The following is a 24,513-nucleotide window of genomic DNA, read 5'->3' as shown; positions in this document are numbered from 1 at the left end:
ATATCTGGTGATGAAGGCGCAACGACAGAGGAAGAAGAGAGATCTTGATTGTAGTGGAGTAGTCCAATGATGATAGAGAAACAAGGGAGAACGGATGTGCAATAATGGCAGACAAACCGATTCAAAATCAAAGCATCTTTAGTGGAGTTCTTTTATTTATTTATTTATTTATTTATGAACAACGTGAGATCAAGGAGTGTGGCAGTCGACAGAGGTAAAGGTGGCCGGTGAAGGGAGGAGGGAGGCGATCGATTCCGAATGATTGAGGATGTTGGAGGCTATTTGACGGAGTTGAGTCATCGGAGGATGGATCATACGTTTGAGCAAGAGAGGAAAGCGAGGAGGAGAGAGAGAGAGATGGAAATTTATTTTATTAGATATTAGATTTAAGAAATCATTTAATTATACTTTTATTCCTATAATACCCCTGATTGAATTAATTAAGATACCCCTCCTTCTTTTGTCTACCTATTTACAAAAACCCCATCTTGCATCTCGACTCTTCCTTTTTTTTTTTATCCAACGTTCCACCTTTAGTTCTCGGAAAACTTTGAGTTCTCAAATGATCATTCCTATATATATATATATATATATATATATATATGTGTGTGTGTGTGTGTGTGTGTGTGTATATATATATATATATATATATATATATATATATATATATATATATATGGTTATGATTAAATGTGAATCACAAATATAGTGTGAATGTGTGACTAAATTATAACCATTAGATTGAAAAAAGTGAAAGGATGTTATCATAAGGTACATGGTATTAACATAGAGTATAATTTACTATATAACAACACTTAATTACTTATAAATGAATTTTATTATGAGAGAGAAATGAGAAATATATGTATCTTGGGCAACAAAACCAAATAAATTTATAATAATCAAATTTTAAAAATACATATTAAAATTTTTATACATTTGAGAATTCAATTCCATTTTGATCATTATAATTCTTAGACGATATGTTTTTATTGGAGATTGCTTTGAATATTACAAAGAATATAAATCAAATTTCATTCTTATCATTTTAATTCTTGAATAATAAGTTTTTATTGGAAATTGTTTTGAACGTTTCTGAAATATGATTCTATTTCAATTCTTATCCTTCTCATTCTTAAAGAATATTTCATAAATTACAAGTTCATATATAATATTTTTTAAGAATAATAGTTACACTCTTGAAAAAATAAAATACATTCTTAAAGAATAAGAAATTATATACACTTAGATAACTAACATTCTGGCAGAATAATATAACATTTTTGAAAAAATAAAATACATTCTTTAAGAATAATACATGAAAGAAATAAAATAAATTCTTAAGGAATAATATAACATTCCTCAAACAAACATGCACATGATGTATTGTTCTTGCACTAACATCAAGTGGGATTTTTGATCACTTAGGTGGTACAGGTTCATAACTTGTTTGTAGAAAACATCATTTTTTTTAATCCTGCAACAACAATGTAGCATATTTAATTGGTATAAAACGTCATACAAAATTCATATCGGCAAAGTAGTAAGCCTAAGTAATAAGTTTTATATAATATTTGAAGAATACACAAACTTCTATACTACATTACTTAAAAATTTATTTCTAATATATACTACATTCTTTGTATAATATGCAAAAAAAAAAAAAACTACATTCTTTAAGAATATGTATTTCAAAAGGCTAAATTGAAATACGAAAACCTTACATTCTTCTCTATTGTTCATCATTTTTTATCACCTTTATTCATCTTTAACCAACCAACACTGCCTGCAACTTTATTGAAATCATCAAGGACAAAAACAAAATGTTCGTACTATACTTCTACATTCTTAAATAATACATGAAGATGCTTACCAATGTTATCATATTTGTAACAAACAATATCATAGTAATTTTTAGAGAACATGTCCAAAATAAGTTTCATAGTACATTAATCCATGTTAATTCTTATTTAATAAGTTTGACATAACACTAATTTCTTAAGAATATTAGTAAATTCTGGTACTCCTATACCCCTAGTATGAAATTAAGATCATAACCAAAATGATTAAGAAAACTGTATTTTTAATTAGATAAGTACTATAACTCATTCCTTACAAACATTAGAGATTATAATTAACCTCAAATATATCATTACTTTATTTAATCATTATGATGTAATTATAAGCTTGCCTAGAGTGCTTGGAATAAATCCATTTTTGTAAATCTTTAGCTATAGTCATCAAAACTATATAAAATTGCATCTGTCAATAATTAATAGTTGTAAAAAGCACATGAATACCTGGAAAAAAAAATATGCCATCTTCAAGCAACAAAATCATGGATAAAACCACTTGGAGAATCAAAATTGGTTAGACCATAGCATAAAAACTACAATTAAATATATCTTGAAGCAAGTGGATACATAGTATGTATTTTTATACCTAATTTTGTTGATCAATCTCAATGGGCATTTCAACTAACACCTTATATGCTTCTAAATCAAATGCTAACTATAAAATCAAAAAACCAATAAAATATTTCCATCACACAAACAAAATAATCAATGACACATGAGAACTAATAGTATATAATAACAATCACAGTTGTTCATGAAAATAAAAATAATAATCTAATATACTGAAAAGAGATGGCAGTCGATTTCGGGAAGAAAAGTAGCAAAAACACGAAGAATTAAAAGAGAAAATCATCAACTTACATTGAAAATGGTTAAGAACGACAGATGTTGTGCAAATAATCAAGGAAGATATCAATCGTTTGTTCTTTGGGGACCAGCAAAACACAATATGAAATCTGGTTCAACAACACCATAAAATTTCAAAACCTATACTAAAGACATCCAATCGTATTTTGATAAGCTGCTCTTGGTGAACTGTTTTAACTTCTAGATGATCGGAAAAATTAGTGTTTTGGGTCGGATGATGGTTGATGTATTGTTACAGGTTATGAAACTGATATTCCAATTTTATAGGAATGTTAATTAATATATTTGTCTTACCATATTTATGTATAGTTATTATTGCTATTATAACTTATCAAATGATTGGTTTAGAAATGATTATACATTCACACAATACTTAATGTGTATATATGATCATAACTCTTTCTCTCTCTCTCTCTATATATATATATATATATATATATATATATATATATATATATATATATAGAGAGAGAGAGAGAGAGAGAGAAAGAGAGGTAGGTTCAATTGAGAAAATAAAAAAAGGTTGAGAATGGGAGAATCATTCTCAGCCACTCATTTAATTAGTCTCTAAACATAAAGGACACGGTGACAAACTTGTAAATATGATATAATAACCTTTAATCACAAATACGAACAGTTGAAATTCATTCGTTTTTTTGCTCTTTCAATCCAACCTTCAATTATGTTTGAATACGAACATATCTTCAATATCTACGATTAATTATACTCCCAACATCATTAGAACAACATCATCAACAATCAACAAAAAATTCAATTCGTATCATTCATTCAACATCGTTCATCAAATAAAACATCGAAATTAAGGTTAGAAAAAGATCAAATCATTTTTTGTTTGAAATTTTCATATATTTCTCCACCAATCTACTATTTTGTAAGATTTAAGTAGTCAAAGTATCATATTTATCACATTTTTCAAAAAGTTAAGTTGTATGCATTCCAACTGTTTGATGAAATGTATAAACTAAATTACCACGTCATATTCACATATGAATATGTTTTCTCACATGAATCAATATGTGATTATTAAAACACAAAACAAATATGCAAGTCTGTATGTTATTCATATGTGAATAACATATAAAAATTATATATATTTCTGACAACACATTGTAATATTCATATATGAATATACCGTGCAAGATTCACATATGAATATACCAACTATTATTCATAAGTGAATATACGATCTAATATTCACAAGTGAATATACTATGTACTATTCTCATGTGATATACCATGTAATACTATATAATATTCACATATGAAAATATCATATAATATTTATAAGTGAATATACCATCTAACATTAACAAGTGAATATACTATGTAATATTCACAAGTGAATGCATGGTCTAATATATAAATATGAGTATACTATGTTTAGTATATGCTATATTCATATATGAATGATTCTTAAATTGTAAAAAAATTAATCATAGTTTTTATTCATAAGTGAATAACGAATGTACTGTAGTAAAAACCAGGTTCATTTTTATTCACTTATGAATAACGATAGCTGAAAATATAAAAAAAAATAATTTTTTTATTTTATCTTAAAACTATATCAATATGAATGTCAATTTGTAGAGAATAAAAAATTATTAATTTTGGTATATTTAAAATCATTTTCGATAAAAATAGCTTTTTAAAAATTAAAAAAAAAACCGAAAAAACTATGTTTTTGTATATATTAAAGTAATGCTTAGCATAGTTTAAGGAAACATGTTTTGTTGGAAAACATATGTGCATTCTTTTCAATTTCCGCAGGTACTTAGAGATTTTTACGGCAAAAATAAATGATTGGTTGAAAATGATTCCTCTATTCTTAACATTTTTCTTTTTATCAATTGAACCCCCCTCTCTCTCTTTCTCTCTCATATATATATATATATATATATATATATATATATATATATATATATATATATATATATATATATATATATATATATATATATATATAATTGGGTTTTCACATGGTTAGAGCCACCAAACTTAATTTATAAGTGATACATCTTGGCTGGCTTCTATTATTGTGTTTGTAACATTTATAGTGAGTGGTGGTGTTTTTATGGAAATATTTTACTCGAAAAAGTGCTTTATACGGGAAAAGTAATGTTCGCAAGCGTGTAAGATAAATAAAAATGATAGGAATTATTTGCCAATTCAAGATCCTTCTAAAATATATATAAGATAATAAAAATGATAGGAATTATTTGTCAATTCACGATCCTTCTAAAATATATATAAAAAATTGTTTAGGTCGTAAAAATCGTTCCACAGATCGGGTTAAATGAGAATTATTCTTGACTCTAAATTATTAATACATTATTCGAAATTCTAATATTTCATAAGAAATTAAGTATTTAAAAATTTCAAATTTTAAAAATCTTGGTATAATATTTTAAAAATTAAAAACTTAAAAAGTTCAAAATTTAAAATTTTGATGTAATATTTGAAAATTAAAAAATTTGAATTTTTTAAATATTTTCCGACTATGATCCTTGAGGACATTCAAAGACCACCAAGTCCCAGTTTGACAGATTTTGATTAATTTCCACCGAACATCATAATTGTAATCGGTTCAAAGTCGTTAATCGATTAATTGGCCCCTAATTCCGATTTACAACCCTGAAAAATCCTAAAAGATAAAAATGGAGGAATCCATCTCTCAAACCCACTTTGGATCTGTCACTACTGGTAAACAGATGTGTGACTATAAATGATAAAAAATTAATATAGCCTTGTAAACGTGAAGACATATAGACTAACAACTGCGTTTGAGTTTGTGTTGCGTCGTTTGAATTATTTAAGGTAGCCTCATGCATCGAGTTTGGCTCAAGTCATATTTGGGGTCGTCGTGTGCTTGAATATCAATCTAATACTAATTTCTTTAAATTATATTCGAAATTTTGTTTTACTGAAAAGTTAAATAAATCTGTTATTTGTCAAAATGTATATTTATCTTTTCTCCCGTGACTAATTGCATATGATTTGATTATTGCAACCGTGACTTATTCCATGTGATCTATATTATTTCGGTTATTGATATTAATTGTTAATCTAATAGCTAGTTTGACTATTATTAGTTTGTTTATTGGATTAGGTTATCAATAATATAATTTACGAAAGGGAAATTAAGTAATTTAACTATTTTTAATGTGAATTTCAAAAAATAACCATTTTTTTTTTCAAAAACAGCCACTCAAAACGAGACATTTCAGATCAATAAAAAATATTTTTTTGACTAACTACGGAATAACGTTTTGTATTCCGGATTAAAACTCCGGAATATGAACAGTACTCTGAAATGCCTAATTGCAGATTATTGTTCATATTTCATACTAAAATTTTGGATTTAGGGAAAAAAAACTCCGGAGTTTCAAGATAAAAATTTCATTTTTTTTCTTAATTTAACAAAAAATTAGATAAACATAATAATATGAACTATATACAATATGAATGCATAAAATTAGACACTTTTTGAAAAACAAAGACATTAAACATTACAAAATGTAGCATCGGAAATCCAGAAAAAAAATTCAAAAAAAAAAAATTCAAAAAAAAAAAAAAAACAAAAAAATGAACAGGACTCAAAAGTTAAACATTCCGAACAAGTGGTTATTTTTGAAAAACTGAAAAAATATAGTGATTTTCTATGAAAACCTCCTTTATAATGATTAGTTTACTCAATTTCTTTTTATGATAACTATAGTATTAACTTTAATAGCAAAGATCAAACTTAATTTTAAAAAATACCAATCAATATATGTCAGATAATCGTTCAAGATGAATTTATGTATTTGGCAAAACAATAGGGTGACTGGAGGGAGTGGTGCCAAGTTTGTCTCGGTCCATAGAGGCATCATTTAGAATTTGTCGGTCTCATTTAAATTTTTTCCATTTACATGGCATAGGTTGTTATATTTATCTTGCTATTTTTTTTAAATTAATCAATTTAAAAAAAATAAACATTTCAAACATACTATTTAAATTAAAAAATTTCATTAAACAAGAAAATTAAATTACAACAAAAAAAAAATTCAAATTACGAAGCATAGAAATTTAAATAATGAAACCACAACCCTAAAATAATGAAACCTAAATGTTGTATTTTTTTACGACCACTTCTTTTTCTTTTATCATCATTTCTTTTTCACGTCTGGGAAGAACGCTAATGTCTCTCGTTAAGATCGTCATAACATGGTTTGTAACGTCCCAAAAATAAGACCCAAAATTTTCATTTTTAATTTAAATAAAACATCATTTCAAAACATTGTCATACAACCCAAATAGACCAAATTATGTGACTACATATCATCTCAGAGTAAATCTCAAAATGTGAAAAAAGGTGGTGTGCTTATGTAATCATCCTGGTTTCTTCCCATTTGATCCTGAAGTACCTGAAACATAAACTAAAAACCGCTAGTCCAAAACTTAGTGAGTTCCCCGAAATACCACATACTATACATCAAGAGAAATTAAATTGATTCCTACTTTTTATGCCTACAAATGTTCCTACCCAATAAAATTGTGACAAGTGTCATCATTCCATATTTATTTAACTAACTCATTAAGGTTATATTAGGAATATATCAAATACAATTAAATTGAATGATGATTTATCATAACTTTAGTGGGTAGGAATAATTGTAGGTATAAAAGGTAGGATGTAATTTAATTTCTCATACATAAATAAGAACATACTGGGCCCCCGCCCCATATTGGGCCTCTCCCGACATCGAGTCCCACTCGGCGTCGGGCCCCGCCTAACATCGAGCCCCGCTCGGATTCCAAATTTGTCATTAATTAGGCATCGCCTGACATCAGGTCCCGCCCGACACACATATAAACATATGAACATATAATCATGCTAACACATAAGATAATAACAAAGCAATATCATACAACACAGTTATGGTGCCTCGCCAAGCATTGAGCCCCACTCAGTATACATACCAACACATAACACGTGCAAAAGTCACACATACTTCTAGCATTCTAACATAATAATCATGGGCCGACATTGGTTTCCTTCGACCTACTAAACCCAGTGAGGAAAATCACCTCATACTACTGAATCTCACAGACAAATCTCTAACTGTTGGCCCGCTATAATCACAAAATAACATCTAATTAATAATTGGATCCCGACTCACACCATGAGTCCAAACTAGGGTAAAAGACCTTTTACCCTTTCCCTAACTTGGCCCAAGGCCAAGGCTCAAACCAACTGCCCAAAAGGCCTAAATTCCAAAATCATCACCCAAGGCCCACATATGGCCCAATTTTACAAATTGGGCCCAAATCCCTTGATGGGCCTTCAATCAAAAGAGTCCAATAAAAGAGAATAAGCCCAAAAGTAGAATTTTGATGGCACAACAAGGCTCAAGAATACTAAGGTCCAACATGGGCCCAATACTAAAAAACCCAAAATTCTAAAGCTCACCATTGAGTATGTAGGGCGTACTCAGCTCGTACGCTTAGTGTACTCGCTCTAGGGCTTGTATGTGCAGCGTACCATCTTGTACGCCCAACGTACCCCTAGTTTGGCTAATTTCCAACATTAAGCTCTTATTTGATTAAGACTTCAACCCAACACCCAGATTGACTTCCTTAAGGTGGTTTTTCACGTCAAAATTGGCAACTTTACGTGCATGCATGGCGTAATGGGGATCTATAGCTCAAAAGAACTTAATAAAGAGTCTTAACTCATGTAAGAGTCCATAAACACCCCGAAGCTTGTATTTTTATGGACAAAGGGACCAAAAGAACCCTAGATTTACCATCAGTCACTTCTGGAGTGAATCAAGAGGCTCAACAATCATTCCATGGACTCAAAAAGAACAAAATGGTACCAAAACTAGATCTAACATCATAGATTAAGAAGATGGGAGCTTTTTACCTCACAAGAATAACAAAGGATGAACTAATCCCATATCTCCAAACTCCAAGCACAACTCCAAATGGTTCACTTCTTATTCTCCTTCACCAAGCACCAACAAACACACTTTATGGCTCAAAACTCTCAAGAACTCACTGGGGTTTTGATTTCTGGACAAGAGGGGATGGAGTTTGTCAGAACATGACCAAATGAGGCTATGACAAGGCTTAAATTGGGTGCAATACCCTAAAAGTTAGGGTTTCATTAACCACATGTACGCCATGCGTACATAATGTACGCCCAACGTACGTGGTCCAAAGGCATGATCATCCTCGAGATAGTACGCTAAGTGTACGCCCCACGTACTAGCTTGAAGGCCAAAAAGAAAGGAATTTTCACTTAGGGTTTAGAAGAGACATACCCGAAAATGAATGTTACAATTCTCCCCGCTTGAATCAGACTTCGTCCCTCATCTCATCTTCCGACTCCCATGTCCATTTCGAACCCTTTGGATGCTGCCATTGCACCTTTACCAACCCAACAACCTTGTTCCATAAGGCTTTTGTCTTCCGATCAAGAATCCCCACCGGTCTCTCAATATAATTCAGGGGTTCATCCACCTGAATATTATCCAATGGTATCACTGCTGAATCATCAACTAAGCACTTCCGCAACTGAGAGACCTGGAACGTGCTATTAATATGGATGAGCTCATCTAAAAGATCCAAGCGGTATGCTACCCGGGCCAAAACCCTGAAAGGAACGATATATCGGGGGGCCCATCTTGCTCCTCTTTCTGAATTGGATGATACCTTTCCAAGGTGACACCTTCAGAAGAACCATATCCCCACTTAGAACTCTAGATCTGACCGGCGTCTGTCAATATTGATGGGTTTTGAGCACTATAACATCCCTATGGTGGACATACAACCCTAATGCTTTGGATCTAAGTTTTGTTAAGTTATACATGAAATTTCATTTTATCCAAAGCATATACCCTAGCTAGCATGCAATTGGAGATATACAACATAAAAACTAGTTAGATGAATACCTTTTAGTTGTAGCTTGTAATCATTGGCCTTTCAAGAGCTTAGTACCTCAAGTGTGATACCTCTGATGTGTTACAAACACAAAAGCAAGAGGAGGCTTATGAGAGAGATGTTAGGAAGCACCAAAATCAGCTAGGGTTTCACTATGGAATAGAGTGGTCGATTTTAAGGAGCTAGGGGCTCAATTTATAGTGTGGAATCATTAGGGTTTCATACATAAAACCGTAAAACCTTTGGTATTCCAATGATCCATATGATACGCCCTTTGGACTAACTTCTTCATGGACTATCTCGTAGATTTAGCCCATACCTAATCAAAATGGATCATTAGCCCAAACTATAAATATTATTGATTTACCTAATCAGTCCCTATAAATTTAATCAGTCTCTTTTGATCACTAAATTAATTCCAAATTAATTCTTGATCAATACTAATTAAATAATATGATTTCTCAATTAATATATTATTCTTATAATATATTAATAAATCACAAATAACCTCTTTCTCAAATATCTATCCTATCAAATTGCTCCGGTGAAGGCAACCCAAAAGGACCTTGTTACTATCGGGTCAAGTACATACCAATTATAGTTATGGGCTTAGACACCTAATCCAACAGTCTCCCACTTGGATAAGTCTAATAACTATTCAACAACTCATATATGTTGTTTTAAAGAGCATATGATATTATCGTCCCACAATCACTCGTGATAAATTCCATGAAGTGATTCATGTGAGTGTGGGTTTAATCCAATACCATAATCTTATTTCAGGAGCACTCATGAACGTTGTAGCAAACCTTTACTATGTCTAAACACCATAGACAATATACAATCCATTTCATGACAATCTAGCTTCATAACCTACTTCCATAGTATGATCGACTGTGGATAATTTGAATAATGATATTATTCTGGAAGTCAAAACATGCAAAATGAAACAATAGTAAACAATTGACACAAGATAGTAACTTTATTCATAAATAAAACTCCTTTATTCAATCATCAAATGTTAATTACATTTAAACTATTACAAGTTTTTAACTACCTATCTAATCACTAAAACTAATATCATCTCTTAGGCCAATGCTCTTAGCATGCTGCAAATGCTTAACCCTACTTAGTCCCTTCGTAAGGGGATCTGCTCGGTTATCCTCTGATAATAACCTCTTCACTATGGGGAGTTCCTCTTCCACTCGATGTCTTATGAAGTGATATTATTTGTCAATGTGTTTGGATCTACCATGATGTAACACCGGAATTTAAAAGCCAAATTTTTTTTTTTTTTTTTTTTTTTTTTAAAACATGATTCCATTAATATTTATAAAACAACCCTTTTTGTTTCTCATAAAAACAACCATTTAACTGTTCAACACATTAGTACAAAATCCCCAAGATCAACATGTAAAAATCTCCAAACGTGTGTGTGTACGGATCAAGCCGGCGCCTTCCCGCGGTCGTCACTAGTACCTGAAACAATAACATCAACACTGTAAGCACAAAGCTTAGTGAGTTCCCCAAAATACCACATACAACACATATTAGCCACTCGAGGCTATAACTCTATGGGTCCGTGCACCCAAACTCCTTGAACCCTCAGGTTCTAGCTCTGAATAACATGCACTACATAAATCACATAGAAATCATGCAGTACAACACATAACATACACAGCATACAATTACTCAATCACATAACTCTGGTTACCTACTCAAGGTAAAGTATAGAGAGGAGACTCACCTCGGGTGTGTCTCGGTAACTCGTAACCCTGAAATCACTAAACACTCGACCCGCCGAGCTGAAGTCCACCTCAATACAGTCTCTATGAACGCAAAGACCTCAAAAGTCGCACCTTCTTCAGCCTCCTCTTGCCTTGAACACTTCCTCCTTGCAACAACACACACAAAAGCTCAAGATTGGCCTCTCCTTCCTCACAAACGCTCTAGATCTCTTTAGGGTCTCTCTCTGGGGTTGGGTGTGCACAAAGTCGGCCATAAGGCCCTTTAAATAGGCCACAAACCCGGGGTTTTAGGGTTTCTCAACACAGCGCAGACTCGCCGAGTCCATGCCCTGGACTCGCCGAGTCCAAGCGCGCATCCTTGCTCAAACCCGCGCCTCTACTCGGCGAGTCTGAGCTCTGACTCGCCGAGTCCCTCTCACAAATAACAAAAATTTAAACTTTCAAGATACCTGGTAAAAATCCGGATGTTACAACTCTCCCCCACTAGAACTGGACTTCGCCCCCGAAGTCCTATTCTAGAACAGCTCCGGATGCTGCTCCCGCATCATACTCTCCGGCTCCCAGGTCATCTCTGATCCCTTCCGATGTTGCCACTGAACCAACACCAGAGATACCTCCTTGTTCCTCAAAACCTTGATCTTCCGATCCCTAATAGCCACTGGTCGCTCCGCATAATTCAGGCTCGCATCGACCTGGATATCCTCAAGTGGAACCACTGCCGACTCATCGGCTATACATTTTCTCAACTGCGACACATGAAACGTGTTGTGAATCTGTCCCAACTCCGCTGGCAACTCCAGTCGATAGGCTACCCGACCTACCCTGGCAATCACACGAAACGGGCCTATAAACCGGGGCCCCAATTTGCCCCTCTTCCTGAACCGGATCACCCCTTTCCAAGGGGAGACCTTCAGGAGAACAAAGTCACCGACCTGAAATTCCAGCTCAGATCGACGCCTATCCGCGTAACTCTTCTGTCGACTCTGAGCGGTCAATAATCTCTGCCTGACCAGCTGTATCTGCTCTGTCGTCTGATTCACGATCTCTGTACTGCCCATCACTCTTTGCCCAACCTCTCCCCAACATATGGGAGTCCGACACCTCCTACCATACAGCAGCTCAAAAGGTGGCATACCGATGCTCGAATGATGGCTGTTGTTGTAGGAAAACTCCGCCAGAGGCAAGTACGTGTCCCAACTACCCCCGAAGTCCAAAACACAGGCCCGAAGCATGTCCTCGAGTGTCTGTATCGTCCGCTCACTCTGACCGTCGGTCTGGGGGTGGTATGTGGTACTAAAATGCAGCTTAGTACCCAACTCCTCATGAAATTTCTTCCAAAAACGGGAAGTGAACCGCACATCGCGGTCTGAAACAATCGAGATCGGCACCCCATGCCGAGATACAACCTCCCTCACGTAAATCTCCGCCAACTTCTCCGCCGAAGAACTCTCACTGATGGCAAGAAAGTGAGCGCTCTTGGTCAATCTATCTACGATCACCCAGATCGTATCAAATCCTCTGGCAGTCCTCGGCAATTTGGTGATAAAGTCCATGGTGACCTGTTCCCACTTCCACTCGGGAACCTCCAATGGCTGCAACTTGCCATGCGGTCTCTGGTGTTCGGCCTTTACCCTTCGACAGGTCAAACACCTTTCGACAAACCACGCTACATCCCTCTTCATACAGGGCCACCAATACTCCTTCCTTAGGTCCAAATACATCTTTGTGGCCCCGGGGTGGATCGAAAACTTTGATTTATGAGCCTCTTCCATCAATGTAGCACGTGTACCGCCCACAAACGGTACCCAGATCCTGCCCTGATAAGTCATAAGACCTCGACTATCTGATACAAACTCAGAAACCAGTCCAACAACCCGCTCTTTCTTCTGCATCTCCGGACGCACGGCCTCAGCCTGAGCCCCACGAATGGCATCTAGAACTGGAGCTATCACGGTCAATCTCAAACATACATCTCGCAGGGGAGTGCTCTCCGCCCTGCGGCTCAACGCGTCGGCTACCACATTAGCCTTGCCCGGGTGGTACAAGATCTCGCAATCATAGTCCTTGACCACATCTAACCATCTCCTCTGCCGCATATTTAGGTTAGGCTGATCCATCAAGTACTTCAAACTCTTATGGTCCGTGTAAATCGTACAACGAACCCCATACAAATAGTGCCGCCAAATCTTGAGAGCGAACACCACTGCCCCCAATTCCAAATCGTGTGTGGGGTACCTCGTTTCGTGAGGCTTTAACTGCCTTGAAGCATACGCTATCACATGACCCCTCTGCATCAATACCGCTCCCAGCCCTAGGATCGATGCATCACAGAATACCACAAAACCTTCCATCCCTTCCGGAAGGGCTAATACTGGAGCTTCACACAACCTCTGGCGAAGCGTCTCAAAGGAAGCCTGCTGCTCAGGACCCCATGCAAATGCCACACCCTTCCGGGTCAATCTGGTGAGGGGAACCGCAATCTTGGAGAAATCCTTAATAAATCTCCGATAATACCCTGCCAACCCGAGAAAACTCCGGATCTCAGAAGGTGACCTCGGCGCCTCCCACCTCATCACTGCGTCAACCTTGGCCGGGTCGACTAATATCCCCTTCTGGTTAACGAGATGTCCCAGAAACTGGACCTCCCGTAACCAGAAATCGCATTTGGAGAACTTTGCGAAAAGCTTCTCCGCTCTCAAAACCCCAAGCACCTCCCTCAGATGCTCCTCGTGCTGCTCTCTGGATCTAGAATATACCAGAATATCATCAATGAAAACAATCACCGACCGATCCAACATCGGCCGACATACCCTGTTCATGAGGTCCATGAACACGGCTGGGGCATTGGTGAGTCCAAAAGGCATCACCACAAACTCATAATGCCCATAACGCGTCCTGAATGCTGTCTTCTGGACGTCCTCGTCCCGCACTCTTACCTGATGATAGCCCGACCTCAAATCTATCTTGGAAAACCAAGATGCCCCCTGAAGCTGATCGAATAAATCGTCGATCCTCGGTAGCGGGTAACGATTCTTGACCGTCAACTTATTCAATTCCCGATAATCTATACACATGCGATGCGAGCCATCCTTCTTTTTCACAAACAGGATGGGTGCTCCCCACGGCGAACTACTTGGCCGAATAAACCCCTTCCCCAGCAACTCCTGAAGTTGCGAGGATAATTCCTGCATCTCTGGAGGCGCAAGGCGATACGGCACCTTAGCAATAGGCGCAGCTCCAGGAACCAAATCGATGCCAAACTCTACTTGCCTCATAGGAGGCACACCTGGTAACTCTTCGGGAAATACATCTGGAAACTCCCGCACCACCGGAACTTCATCCACAGAGCTCGGTCTCTCCGAAATCACCCGCGTATCCATCACATACGCTACATAACCCTTACAGCCCTGCTGTAAACACTGCCTTGCTCTAGCAGCCGAGCAAAAGGCCGATCCAGAACGTGTACCCTCGCCGTATACCGAAAGAACTCCCCCACTAGGATCTCGAATAGTCACCAGCTGTCGCTCGCAATCGATAACCGCACCGAAACGGCTCAACCAATCCATACCTACTATAACACAAACATCACCCATCGCAATCGGAATCAGATCGATCGGAAACTCGACCCCGAATATCTCCAATACACATCCCCGGAAAACCTCTGTAGCACAAATCACCCTGTCGGCGGCTATGGAAACCCGCAGAGGCCGACTCAACACTCCACGACTAACACTGATATGCTGACTAAATGCCAAGGATACAAAAGATCGACTCGCACCCGAGTCAAATAACACTAAAGCGGGTATAGAATTCACAAGGAAGGTACCTAAGCATAGCATGATATAAGCATGATATCTCAACACCGAAAATAAATAATGAAAAGGAACATACCAGCCACGACGTCGGGTGCAGCGCGGACCTCTTCCGCAGTCAGCTGGAAGGCTCTCCCCCGAGCCCTCGGTGCCTCGGTCTTCACAGGCCGACTCTCTGTAGTAGCAGCTCTGATGGCGGCGGGAGCAGTCCCCTGAGATGCCCCTCGTAGCAGCGGACACTCCGCCTTCCGGTGTCCAGTCTGATTACAGTGGAAACACACTGCGAATCCCTTGGGGCAGTCCTTGGCCATGTGCCCCTCCTTGCCACATTTGTAGCAAGACCCTGCCCGACAGGCGCCATCGTGACCCTTGCCGCACTTCCCACATGTGCGGCCCTTCTGACTCCCGGGTCTGGGATCAGCGAGCTTGGCCCGCTTGGCTGCCGGCTGGAACTGTGCCGGTCGCCGATCCCTCCCCATAGACTCCGCCTCCTCCCTAGCCTGGGTCTCCAGCTCAATCTCCCTCTTCCGAGCATTTGCCTGAAGCTCGGCAAATGTCCGGTACGAGGAGTTCGCAGCGAACTCCCGAATATCCCGCCTCAAAATACTCAGATAACGGCTCATACGTGCCTGCTCGGAGGACACGTGCTCAGGGCAGAACATCGCCCTCTCCTGGAACATCCTCGTAATCGCTGTAACCGACTCAGTACCCTGCTTGAGGGTCAAAAACTCCTGCGCCAGACGTTCCCTCTCCACCTGAGGAACGTACTCATCCCGGAACATGGAAGTGAACCTCTCCCAGGTCACTGCCGCAAGCTCAGTCGGTGAGAAATGTGCAGACACAAACTTCCACCAGTCCTTCGCTCCCAAGCGAAGCTGGTTCAGTGCGAACCGGACCTTCAAATGCTCAGGGGTCGAGCAAGTGAAGAAGCATCCATCCATATCGGATATCCATCTCATAGCTGCCACCGGGTCCTGCGTACCATCAAACTCTGGTGGCTTGGTGTTGCTGAACTCCCTGAATAACGTCGCATCACCTCCCTGGGGTCTCGCCGCAACAATCGCTGCGGTAGCTGCTGCGACCGCGGCCTCAGAAAGAGCGGCATAGCGCTCATCAAATGTCTCAATCAGGGCGGTCTTAATAGACCCGAACATCTCTGGTATCTCAGCTCTGATGACCGCAGCCACCTCCTCGTGAATGATCTGCCGAATGTCCTCATCACTAGACCCGGCATCCTCCGGCATGTGTCGCGTCCTCACCATGATCAACCTCTGAAATACAACATGCGATAATCAGAATTTACTCGAATACTCTTACATTCAACAATCCTCCCCTCCTTGACTCCTGGCATCCTCAGATTCTTATTTGAACTGTGTACCGCTCCGGTGCTTTCAGTAGTACGGGCCCAATACTACTGTCCACACCGTCTCCGTACACACCCCAAATCGTCCTCTTCGGATCCCAGTCCCCAAGTACTCTATTATACGTAATTCGCTCTGGAACAATTCTCACACACAGCCCTAGCTGCTACTTAATTACTCTCAGCATCTCATAGCAGCTCACCATACCCTAAGCTACGGCATCACAAAACAGGCCACCCTAGTCCTATCAGCAATACCTAGCTCGCTCTAGCATGCAAACACATCATAGTAATAGTTATTTCATAATAAAAGGTATTTTTTTGGGAATTCACCGTTCGGGCGCTGACTGATCGTACACACGTTTCTTCCTGGAAAACCTTTTACTCTTAGTATTTTGAAAATATCTCTTCATTTCCTCAGTTTGAGTTCAAATACCCCCGAAGGTGTACCCGAATCCCTCAAACCAAGGCTCTGATACCAATTTGTAACACCGGAATTTAAAAGCCAAATTTTTTTTTTTTTTTTTTTTTTTTTTTAAAACATGATTCCATTAATATTTATAAAACAACCCTTTTTGTTTCTCATAAAAACAACCATTTAACTGTTCAACACATTAGTACAAAATCCCCAAGATCAACATGTAAAAATCTCCAAACGTGTGTGTGTACGGATCAAGCCGGCGCCTTCCCGCGGTCGTCACTAGTACCTGAAACAATAACATCAACACTGTAAGCACAAAGCTTAGTGAGTTCCCCAAAATACCACATACAACACATATTAGCCACTCGAGGCTATAACTCTATGGGTCCGTGCACCCAAACTCCTTGAACCCTCAGGTTCTAGCTCTGAATAACATGCACTACATAAATCACATAGAAATCATGCAGTACAACACATAACATACACAGCATACAATTACTCAATCACATAACTCTGGTTACCTACTCAAGGTAAAGTATAGAGAGGAGACTCACCTCGGGTGTGTCTCGGTAACTCGTAACCCTGAAATCACTAAACACTCGACCCGCCGAGCTGAAGTCCACCTCAATACAGTCTCTATGAACGCAAAGACCTCAAAAGTCGCACCTTCTTCAGCCTCCTCTTGCCTTGAACACTTCCTCCTTGCAACAACACACACAAAAGCTCAAGATTGGCCTCTCCTTCCTCACAAACGCTCTAGATCTCTTTAGGGTCTCTCTCTGGGGTTGGGTGTGCACAAAGTCGGCCATAAGGCCCTTTAAATAGGCCACAAACCCGGGGTTTTAGGGTTTCTCAACACAGCGCAGACTCGCCGAGTCCATGCCCTGGACTCGCCGAGTCCAAGCGCGCATCCTTGCTCAAACCCGCGCCTCTACTCGGCGAGTCTGAGCTCTGACTCGCCGAGTCCCTCTCACAAATAACAAAAATTTAAACTTTCAAGATACCTGGTAAAAATCCGGATGTTACACATGATCCCTTGGTTCCTTGGTTAAGGCGACTGCACCCTCGTTGTCACAGAAAATCTCCATAGGCTCCTTTACGGATGGTACAACTCCAAGGTCTCCAATGAAGTTCTCTAGCCATATTTCCTTCTCCGATTCTTCGCTTGTTGCTATGTACTCTGATTCGCACGTTGAATCAGCTAAAGTCTCATGTTTGGAATTTTTCCATGTTACTGCTCCATTTAGGGTAAATACCCAGCCCGACTGAGAACGTAAATAATCTGTCAGTCTAAAAGCTGGCGTCACTATACCATGTCACTCTGAATTCATCACTCCCACCGAGGGTAAGAACCTAGTCCTTAGTCCTCCATAGGTACTTAAGAATGTTGTTTACTGCAATCCAGTGTGCTCTACCAGGATTCCCTTGATATTGACTAACTAAGCTCAAAGAAAAAACCACATCAGGATGAGTACATGTCATAGCATACATGATCGAGCCAATGGCAAAAGCATATGGTACTCGACTCATCTCTGCCATCTCGGCATCGGTACTTGGACTCTAAGTCTTACTCAGTTTGGTATTGCTCTGGATAGTCAACTCTCCTTTCTTGGAATTCTCCATGTCGAAACGTTTCAACACATTGTCTAAGTAGGTACTTTGACTAAGTCCTATTAGTCTTTTACTCCTATTTCTCAATATCCTTATCCATAGAATGTAATTAGCTTCCCCGAGGTCCTTCATGGAGAAAAACTTCCCAAGCTAGGACATAACCTCCTGCAAGGTTGGAACATCATTTCCTATGAGAAGTATGATATCCACATACAACACTAGAAAGCTAACTATACCCCCACTAGCCTTGACATATACACAGGACTCATCCTTGCTTCTCAAAAAATCAAACTCATTGACTTTCTCATTGAAACAAAGATTTTGTCTGCGAGATGCTTGCTTTAATCCATAAATGGACTTATCAAGCTTACACACTCTATTAGGGTACTTCTCATCTACAAAACCATCTGGCTGAATCATGTAAACATCTTCAGCCAACTTCCCATTAAGGAAAGCGGTTTTGACATCCATCGGCCATATTTCATAATCATAAAATGCAGATATGGCTAGAATAACCCTTATAGACTTAATTTTTGCTACTGGTGAGAAGGTCTTGTCATAGTTAACTTAATGAGTTTGAGTAAAGCCCTCCACAACCAATCGCTATTTATATGTGTGTACTTTCTCATCCATCTCGGTCTTCTTCTTGAAGATCCACTTGCACCTGACCATCTTACGACCTGGTACATTTTCAACCAAGTTACAAACTTGATTGTCATACATGGAATGAATCGTGCTGTCCATTGCCTCTTTCCATTTAGCAAACTCAGGGCTCGTCATGATTTCCATGAAGTTATATGGCTCATCCTAATTTACCAGCGTACTATCACTGATAAACGTATCACCTTCTGTAGTAATATGAAAACCATAAAACTCCGGTGCCATCCTTACTCGAGAGGAACGTCGAAGAGGTAATGACTCGTCAATTGGTTCAACAGGAGTTTCCTGCTCGGGTTGAGCGCTAGTATTAGAGGTTCCTTCATCGCTTAACTCTTGAAGCTCTTCAAGGTCAATTTGCCTCCCACTGTCCTCTTGGAATATGAGCTCTCTCTCGTGAAAGACTCATCTCCTCGCAATGAAGACAAAATTGTCACTCGGTCTATAGAAGAGATATCCAAAGGACTTTTGTGGGTAGCCGATGAAAATACAACGCTCACTACGAGGTTCGAGCTTGTTGTGAGTCTCTCGTCTTACAAAAGCCTCGCAACCCCAAACCTTGATATGTTCTAACGAGTAAACCTTCCATGTCCACATTCCGTGAGGTGTTTTGGCAACCTTCTTAGTTGGGACTAGATTAAGGATATGGGAAGCAGTCTCTAAGGCATACCCCTAGAATGAGATAGATAACGGAGATCGACTCATCATGGAACGAACCATGTCCAAAAAGGTTCGATTATGCCTCTCAGCCACACCATTAAGTTGTGGTGTCCTAGGTGACGTCAATTGTGAAACAATTCCACATTTCTTAAGATAGTCGTGGAACTCAATACTAAGATACTCATCACCTCGATCGGATCAGAGCATCTTTATCTTCATGCCCAATTGATTCTCCACTTCTTGCTTAAACTCTTTGAACTTTTCAAAGGTTTCCGACTTGTGCTTGATTAAGTAGACATATCCATATATGCTATAATCGCCGGTAAAGGTCACGTAAAAGCGGTTAGCATCCCTTGTGGTGGATCTGAGGGTCCACACACATCGGTGTGTATGATATCCTACAAACCCTCACCTCTTTCACAAGTACCAGTGAAAGGTGACTTGGTCATCTTTCCAATCAAACAAGATTCGCACATGTCATCTGACTCTAAGTCAAATGACTCCAACACTCCATCCTTTTGAAGTCGGGCTATGCGCTTCTTGTTAACATGTCCAAGACAACAATGCCATAAGCATGCTTTGTCCAAACCATTGGACGAATGAATATGCAACACAGTATTTCCTAAGTTGTTTACAACCATCACACTTTCATATATACCATTACAAGGAAATGTTTCGAAATAAAATTTACCATTATAAAAAGCATTAAAAGATTTCATTGTTAAATGAAAATCTAAAACCTTGTTTATACAAACCATGAAAAGAAATAATGTTTCTTGCCATATCTGACGAGTAGCAACAATTATTCAAATCTAACTCTAACCCATTACTAAGCAAAAAAGAATAAACTCCAATCTTGGTGACAGGCGAAGCTTTCCTATTACCCATGATCAAGTTTATATTCCCGTGCTCCACATCCCTACTTCTTCTCAGACCTTGCAAATCAGAGAAATGTGAAAACCACATTCTGTATCAAGGATCCAAGAACTAGTGTGTGATGAGTTATTAGACATAATAGTATAAATACCTACAAAGGAGGCCTTTATCTTCCCATCCTTAATGTCCTGTAAGTATTTAGGGCAACTGCGTTTCTAGTGCCCTTTATCGTGACAGTGGAAGCACTCTGCAGCCTTTAGATTTTAACAAGGGGCAGTAGAACCACCTTTGGTCCCACTAGAAGAGGATCTATCATGGGACTTTACCTTGTAGCTCTTACAAGGAGCCTTCCTCTTCTTTCCTTTCCCTTGTCCAATTGCCAAGACAGGGGCAGTGGTAGGAGTGGGTGCAACAGACTTTCCTTTTAAACTACTCTCAGCAGTTCTTAGTGGGCCTTGAAACTTGCTCATAGTGACTTCTTCCTTGTTCATATGATAAGTCATTCTGAACAGATCATAACATGGAGGCAAAGAGTGTAGGATAATATCAATAGCCAAATTTTCATCAAAGTTGACATTCAACTTCAGCAAGCGGTCCACAAACCTTTGCATCTTTTGCAAGTGGGTCGTGATGGACTCTCCATCCTTCATCTTTGTTGTTATCATGAAGGCAATGATCGCGTACCTTTCTTGTCGATCACTTTGATCGTAGTAGTCCTCATAAGACTTTTGGAGTTCAACAGTCATAGTAGCAAGCATGATACATGACACCTTTGTCGTGTCCTTCTCATGTGCCCTATACTCGGTGATTTCCTGAGGAGTAGCAGTTTCTTCATTAATCTCCTTTAGCTCTTTGTTGAGGACATAATCCTTGTCCTCGTAGAGAGTGACCATGCGAATGTTACGAATCTAATCGTTGAAATTGGATCCATCGAAGATCACTCTCCCACATAAGTCCATGAGGGAAAAGGAGCCAGAAGCATTTGGGTTTGAAGCGTTGTTTGAAGCAAACATCTGAAAAGAAAGACAATTTTCATTAGATAGAAAATCCTTAATATTACACCCAAATGAAATATTAAGGCTAGGACCCAACACAATATTTCACAATTCGGAAGAGATATGCCGTAATCCAATTGAAAAATATTTAAAGGTAGGTAAATGACGATTTACCAATTTCACCACCCAAAACTAAAATTTTAAAGAATTAAGTTTTATGAAATTTCTAGATCTTTGAGATTCATTGAACTTTTCAATGGCATGTTTAAACCTCGATTATGGCCTTTAACTTTGCGACTGGGATACCGAGGATCACAAATAAGGTGTGAATAACCATGCAAATGTGTTCGGTACTCTTAATGTCATTTATCACCTAATCAATGTGCCGGTTAACCACACACACTCCATTGATCTATGATAAACATCGAGCTACCCTTTTCCACCCTTGTTTGTCCAAGTTAATGTGCCGGTTAACCCCACACACTCCACTAACGAGTTGGCAAGGTGAAAAGTGCAGTTTCATGGAATAACATCATTTTCACATTTTTTTCTAAAGTAACTAAGATTGGGAAATTAGAAAAAAATTGAGTTACTTTTATAATTATCATTATACTTTTTAATGAGAATTAATGTCCTATCCTACCCGTTCGGCTAATGGCCCTCCACCAATTAAGGAAGCGGTGGGTGAGAGTGGACAACCATTCAACCGCCATTTTATAGGAGGTTTCCTTATACCCCCTTATAGGTCGGCTTTGTGAATGAGGCCTACTAACGGTAAGACTGACCGTCTTATATATATATATATATATATATATATATATATATATATATATATATATATATATAAGTATTAATATTTTAATATTATAATAGTATAAGGGTTGAATTTTAGACATTTAAATTCTAGACTTTAGACTTTAATGTTTCATAATTAAGACTTTTCAAATTCCAAAACTTGAGGACAAGTTTTAAAAACCTTTCAAAGACCTCTTGAATCAATTTGATAACTATTAAATTAATCATATAATTAAATATATCACAAAATTGACCTATTCTAATTCCATATGGCAAGATGATTCAAATCAAATTCTATAAATAATTAATTTTTCACAAAATCAAGTAATTATCTTAAAATTTGACAATCATCATTCAATTGGATGAGGATAATCATTACCTTATTAGAAAAATCAAAATTTATCAATAAAAAAAGTTTGTGGTAATGATCCTAATCCAAAACTGGCAAAAAACTCGAAAAACTACAAACAAATGATCCAACTCGTCGAGCTAGGCAATGGACTCGTCGAGTTGGCTCAACTCAGGATCAACTAGTAGAGTTCCTTCACAGGACTTGACGATCCTAGCAATCAGTGGCCAAAAATGAAATTTTCCCAGCTTTGAAAATAACACAAATGCATCAATAATACAGAAAACACCCTAAGCTCTGATACCACTGATGGGTTTTGAGCACTATAACATCTTTATCGTACACATACAACCCTAATGCTTTGGATCTAGGATTTCTCAAGTTATACATGCAATTTCATTTTATCCAAATCATATACCCTAGCTAGCATGCAATTAAAGATATACAACATAAAAACTAGTTAGATGAATACCTATTAGTTGTAGCTTGTAGTCCTTGGACTTTCAAGAGCTTAGTACCTCAAGTGTGATACCTCTAATGTGCTACAAACACCAAAAGAAAGAGGAGGCCTATGAGAGAGAGGTTAGGAAGCACCAAAATTATCTAGGGTTTCGCTATGAAATAGAGTGGCTGATTTTAGGGAGCTAGGGGCTCAATTTATAGTGTGGAGTCATTAGGGTTTCATACATAAAACCCTAAAACCTTTGGTATTCCAATGATCCATATGATAGGCCCTTTAGAATAACTTCTTCATGGACTCTCTCATAGATTTAGCCCATCCCTAATCAACATGGATCATTAGCCCAAACTATAAATATTACTAATTTACCTAATCAGTCCCTATAAATTTAATTAGTCTCTTTTGATCACTAAATTAATTCCAAATTACTTCTTGATCAATACTAGTTAATAGTTATATAATATGATTTCTCAATTAATATATTATTCTTATAATATATTTATAAATAAAAAATAACCTCTTTCTCAAATATCCATCTCATCAAATTGCTCCGGTGAAGGCAACCCAAAAGGGCCATGCTACTATTAGGTCAAGTACATACCAATTATAGTTATGAGCTTAGAAACCTAATCCAATAGGTATAACTCTTCTTCCGACTCTGAGCTGTCTGGAGCCTACTCCAAACCTGCTGTATCAACTCAGTGGTCTTGAGTACCACTTTAGTACTCCCCGTAACCCACTGACCGACCTCGACCTAACATATCGGGTTCCTGTATTTCCTCCCGTAGAGCATCTCAAAAAAAGGTCAATCGATGATGGAGTGATAGATGTTGTTATACGAAAATTCTGCTAATGGAAGATACGTATCCCAACTCTCACCAAAGTCTAAAACAAATGCCAGAAACATATCCTCTAGAGTCTGAATAGTCCGCTCGCTCTGATTATTATTCTGCGGATGGAATGTTGTGCTGAAATGGAGACATGTACGCAACTCGTCATGAAACCTCTTCCAAAACCTGGAAGTAAACCGAACATCTCTATCTGAAACCACGGAAACCGACACCCAATAACGTGCCACCACCTCCCTGATATAAATCTCAC

The sequence above is a fragment of the Lactuca saligna genome, chromosome 4 (assembly GCF_052625555.1).
Source record: "Lactuca saligna cultivar CGN05327 chromosome 4, ASM5262555v1, whole genome shotgun sequence".
NCBI lineage: Eukaryota > Viridiplantae > Streptophyta > Magnoliopsida > Asterales > Asteraceae > Lactuca > Lactuca saligna.
The sequence above is the reverse complement of the archived record's forward strand: the minus strand, read 5'-3'. Positions refer to the sequence as shown.